This window comes from Peromyscus maniculatus, chromosome 8, assembly GCF_049852395.1.
Source record: "Peromyscus maniculatus bairdii isolate BWxNUB_F1_BW_parent chromosome 8, HU_Pman_BW_mat_3.1, whole genome shotgun sequence".
Taxonomy (NCBI): Eukaryota; Metazoa; Chordata; class Mammalia; order Rodentia; family Cricetidae; genus Peromyscus; species Peromyscus maniculatus.
The window spans coordinates 94452717-94458840 of record NC_134859.1 but is presented as its reverse complement, the minus strand read 5'-3'; positions in this window follow the sequence as shown (position 1 = coordinate 94458840).

The following is a 6124-nucleotide window of genomic DNA, read 5'->3' as shown; positions in this document are numbered from 1 at the left end:
AGCACTCAGGACTCCCAGCCAGCATGGTGCCTGCTGCCTCCTGCCATTTCTCCACCCTTCACCTACCGCCACCCCTCCTTCCTGCTCAGGGTTGAGAAAGTCCCTCTTCCAGTGTGGTGTCTCAGGTGAGCTGTATAACAAGGATAATGGTAAAAATGGTTTAAATTATACAATCTTTTTTTTTTTTTTTTAAGATTTATTTATTAAATATACAATGTTCTGCCTGCATGTATCCCTGCAGACCAGATGAGGGCACCGGATCTCATTACAGATGGTTGTGAGCCATGATGTGGTTTCTGGGAATTGAACTCATGACCTCTGGAAGAACAGCCAGTGCTCTTACCATGGGCCATCTCTCCAGCCCCAAATTATATAATCTTATTCCTAAATAATGAGATTGTCTCTCCTAAAAAAAAAAAAGTTAGAGTGTTCAGTGGGTAAAGATGTGTGCAAGCTTTGCAAACCTCTTGACTGGCGTTCAGTCCTGGAGTCTGTGTAGAGGAGAGAGCCAGCCTACTGGCTTGTTCTCTGGCCCCCACACAAGCACCAAGACTACACACCACCTCCACCACACAGCCCATAATCCCAGCACTCGGGAACAGAGGCAGGCAGATCTCTTGAGTTCAGATCAGCTTCATCTACAGAGTGAATTCCAGGACAGCCAGAGCTATATAGTGAGACTCTGTCTCAGACCCTCCCCTCAGTAAACAAATTTTTTTTTAAAGTGGAAAAAATTTTACGGATTGATTGATAATAGATAAGTAGTTTCTAGTTTGGGTTTAGGACAAATCAGTCAAGGTCTGGTCCTGGAACCCATATACACAGACCTTGGTGGTTTGTATTAGGAAAAGGCTTCATTTTAAGTAAACTTGAGTCACAATTGTGGAAACAGGTTCCCCTCCAGTCATCACTAACCTCTGTGTAAACTTGAAGTAGAAAAGAAATAAATAGAAAATACATAGTTGTACAGTGTGTCTGGGATTTCAACTGTTCAGAGGTAAGGGAGGATAATCCTAAATTTGAGGCTGCCCTGGGCTACATAGACCCCCATCAGGAAGGAGAGAAGTAAGGAGCAGTCGGGGAGAGGACTGATTAATGCACTTGTTAAATGTCGAGTTTTGATACAGGGTCTCACTGTAGTCCTGGCTGTCCTTGAACTCACAGAGATCCCCCTGCCTCTGTCTCCACACCCTGAACCGTTGTCCTCCTAACTCCACAGGTACAGGTTGTGAACTTCGTGAAATGGTGCTGAGAACTGAAACCAGGTCCTCTGGAGGTACAGGAAGTGCCCTTCACTGAGCTGTCTCCAGACCGTTTGTAAAGTGTTTAAGCCAGAAAATAAGCAAATTCCAATCTGCGGCCCTCCGTTTACAGACTTAGGTTTGTTTCTCATAACTTGTGGCTTAGTTGTGTTTGAGGATGGCTGTCGTCATGAAAATGAACTTGTTGAGAGTCAAAGGGAAGCCAGGCACAGTGGCACACGCTGTAATCCAGTGCTTAGAACCCAAAGGCAGGAGGATCGGGGTTTCCAGATCATCCTGGGCTACATGTTAGGCTTCTTCAGAAAAATAAACTAAATAGAAACATGCCTTGGAGGGAGGAAGGTGAAGGAGATACTCCATGTTACTTGAACCCAGCCTTATTAAATCTTGATAGGAACATTAATAATTTGGTTTATAAATATTAAGGAAAGTAGATTCCTGGTGCTTAAAGCATCCATATTGTTTTTATACAGGTGATGAAATGTAACTACCCTAGACAAGAACATGAATTACAGAGGAAGGGCCACTTGATTTTTAATTGCCTTTAAATGTTAGTTGCAGTCAAGGTACTAAATTTAAGAATTTCGTAAGGACATGTGGAGACCGTGACTGATGGGCTGAATTCTTCAAAGCAAGGATTGTGCCTCCCCCTTGCACACGCAAAGCACGAGACTGTACTCCACCACAGGTGTGCAGCCAACGGCAGTCAGGGCTGGATGGCCTGTCTAGTTTGCTTCTCTGTAGCTGTGATGAAACACTGACCAGGGCTGGGGGGCAGGGGGGCTCAGTTGTTTAAGAGTTTAGTGTCACTTCAGGCATGCTCTCTGCTCACCTCCAAGGGCACACTGCAGTTCAAGTGCAGACACACACACAGAACTGTGTATTATAAAGGAAAAGTAAACTGTTAAAGAAAAAAGACATTCTGACTAAAAGCAACTTCGGAAAGGAAAGGGCTTCCTTCATCTTATAGGTGACCGTCTCTGAGGGAAGTCCAAACAGGAAGCCTGGGGACCCTCATGCTGGCTCATGCTTAGCTAACCTTGTGTAGGCCAGGAGCACCCGCCTTGAGCATGGTGGCATGCCTAGTGGGCTGGTCCCTCCTGCATCAACTAAAAACCAAGACAGCCCCCGACAGGTGCCTCCAGGCCGACCTGATGCAAGCAGTTCCTTGGTTCATCCATCGGTCCTTCCTGTCCGAGGACTGGGCTCTGCCAGGCTGACAGCTAAAGCTGACTGGCACAGGCTGGAGCAGTAACTGGGGGTCTGCAGTAAACCATCTGTTCACATGCAGGCAGTGGGTTTTGTGCCTCTACACTTTCAATAATTAGTCACATTTTTATGTCTTTATTAGCATAAAATAATGGGTTGAACTGTAATAGACTTATTTTTTATAACTTTCAAGAAATTTCTTACATGAATTTTTTTACATGTGTGTGGGGGGTGTACATGTCATAGTGCATGTATGGAAGTCCATTCTAGGAGTCTGTTCTCATTCCTCGTTGAGTTCCAGGGTCCCGCCTAGATCATCACACTTGCATAGTGAGTGCGTTTACCTATTTGGCCATTTCATTGACCTACCTTTTCTGCTTTTCAAGACAGGGTTTCTCTGTGTCATCCTGGCTGTCCTGGAACTCACTCTGTAGACCAGGCTGGCCTCGAACTCACAGACATCCACCTGCCTCTGCCTCCTGAGTGCTGGGATTAAAGGCGTGCACCACCACCACCACCACCACCACCACCACCACCCGGCTGCAATTTGGGTTTTAAACTGTAGTGATATTTTGTTATACTCTACTTTGATACAGGAGCTCTTGCTCAGATAACTTGACCCACAATTAAAATGGCTCTTTCTGCATCAATTAACTTGATCTGGGTGATCTCACATAGGCAAGCTCACAAGCCAGTCCCAGGGGGATTCTAGGGGGATGATTCTAGGTCCTGTCTAATTGACAACAGAGATCATCACATGGGATGAGTATGCTTCTGCGGTGACCCAGATTGAGTTTGGTCACTGTCTTAATTAGGGTTTCTATGGCTATAAAGAAAACACCATGACCATGGCAACTCTTATAAAATTAATTGAGGTGTCAGGGAATGGTTTCAGAGGTTTGGTCCATTATTATGAAGGAGAGCATGGTGGTGTGCAGGCAGACATGCTAGAGAAAAGGCTACTACATGTTGATATGATATCCCAGCACTCGGGAGGCAGAGGCAGGTGGATCTCTATGAGTTCGAGGCCAGCCTGGACTACCAAGTGAGTCCCAGGAAAGGCGCAGAGCTACACAGAGAAACCCTGTCTCGAAAAACCCCCAAAAAAAAAAAAAAAAAAAGAAAGAAAGAAAGAGAAATAGAGGCACTAGAAAGGGAAAGCACTCCCCAAAAGGAAAGTGGGCTAGTGAGCCGAAGAAAGGTTCCAAAAGCTCTGTTTTTGTTTTAAGATAAAGTCTTACTCTGTAGCCTAGGCTGCCCTTGAACTCCAAGCAATCCGCCTGCTTCTGCCTCACAAGCGTAGGATTACAAATGTATGCCACCATGCCCAGATTCTTGGGAATTTCTTTACTTTGCACCCCTACTCACCACTCCCAGTCATTTTTAAGTTTAAGTGTTTTGTTTTTTAAGGAATTATTGAAAATTCACTTTTAGTTAGTGTTTATTATTATTTACTTCTGTATGTATGAATGTTTTGCCTTCATGTATGTCTATGCACCATATATGTGTGCCTGGTGCCCATGGAGTCCAGAAGAGGGTGTTGGATCCCTTGACTGGAGTTAGAGGGGTATGACCTAACATGGCTGCTGGGAACCAAACCTGGCTCTTAACTGCTGAGCCATCTCTCCAGCCCCATACGTGACTTTTAAGCCATTTTCTTTACTAAAAAATTAGGCAAAATAACCAGGCTGTGGTGGCACACGCCTTTAATCCCAGCCCTCGGGAGAGAGGGAGGCGGATCTCTGTGAGTCTTGAAGGAAAAAAAAAAAAAAACTTACTGTCTTAACTAGTTTAAACACACAATTCAGTACCATCAATCTATTTATTTTGCTGTACAACCTATCTTCATATTTTATCTTGTGAGACCAAACTACCCACTAAGCAATTCAATTCCTCCTCCCAGCAGTCTTGGCAACCACCAAGGTTACCTTTTGTGGGTTTTCTTTTGTGGGTGTGTTTATTAGCATGTGTCAATTACACATAATTACATAATAATGGGCTTAATTGTGGCATTCCCCTGCTTGTACACATGTACTTCATATGTACCTAGCATTTCCCTCTCTTCCCCTCCCATTCTTGCTGATCTGCTTCTTTCTTCCTAATGCCCTTTCTACTTTGTGTGTGTGTGTGTGTGTGTGTCTGTCTGTCTGTGTGACCCAGTTAACTCCATTAGGGTTGCTTATAGGAACAAGGTCATCTGACCAGTGGCTACACCAGTGAAGAACGTGCCTCTCCCTCCCAGGGCAACCATTAACTAGCTGAAGTTCCTCAGGGATGGGTGGAGCCTTGTGAGCCCCGCCTCTCTCCAAGATGTGGGTGACAGGCCCAATCCTTGGCAGGTAATCACAGCTACTGTGATATTTCAGGAATGTGGGAAACAGAGAGATGGCTCAGTGGTTAAGAGTACTTGCTGCTTTGGCAGAGAACCTGGGTTTGGTTCCCAGCTCCTGTATAGCGGTCATAACCATCCATAACTCCAGTTCCATGGGATCAGACACCCTCTTCTGACTTACAGGGCCAGCAGGCATACACATAGTGTACATAACACACATACATGCAGGCAAAACACTCATACATATAAAATTTTTATGACTAAATCAAACCAGATATTACAGTGCATGCTTAGAACCGCAGCACGTAGGAATCTGAGGCAGGAGGGTTGAGAGGTCAAGGGCAGCCTGAGCCGTATGGTGAGACTCTGCTTGAAGCAGCGATGGTGGGTGCAGAATAATAATGCATTGCCTGTGTGTCCCACAGCATGTCTGTCCCTGCCCTCCTCCACAGAGGCTTCAGTGCTTCCACCTCTGGCGGTTGTGAGTAATGCTACTGTGAGCATGGATGTAGAAGTATCTCTCGGAGATGTAACCAGAATTGGAGTAGCTGGGCCATCCGGGAACTCTACATTTAACGCTGTGAAGAATGGCCATCTTGTTCTGCACAGCAGTGGCACCGTTTCCCATGGCCACCAGCAGTTCCCAGGGTTCCAGTCGCCACACCCTCCATGGACTTGTCATTTCTGCTCTGGGTTTGAGTTTGGCAGAAGGGAGACTTCAACAGCAACCATTCCAATGTCTACAGGCAATGTTTCATTGTGGTTTGCTATGAAAAGCAATGTAGCAGTATTATAGTTTTGAAATATATATAATTGTCTTATGATTTCTATTTCTGTGAAGAGACACCATGATCATGGCAATCTTGTGGAGTGTTTGTTTGTTTGTTTGTTTGTTTGTTTGTTTGTTTGAGACAGGGTTTCTCTGTGTAATAGTCCAAGCTGTCCTAGAACTCACTTTGTAGACCAAGCTGGCCTCAAACTCACAGAGAACTGCCTGCCTCTGCCTCTCTAGTGCTGGATTTAAAGGCTCCACCACTGCCCAACCAGACCATGGCAGTTTTTTGTTTGTTTGTTTGTTTTGTTTTGTTTTGTTTTTCAAGACAGAGTTTCTCTGTAGCTTTTGGAGCCTGTCGTGGAACTCACTCTGTAGACCAGGCCGGCCTTGCACTTACAGAGATCCCCCTGGCTCTGCCTCCCAAATGCTGAGACCGGCCAGACCATGGCAATTCTTACAAAGGAAAACATTTAACTGGGGCTGGTTTACAGTTCCAGGGGTCTGTTTAGTCCATTGTTGTCATAGTGGGAAGCACGGCAGGATACA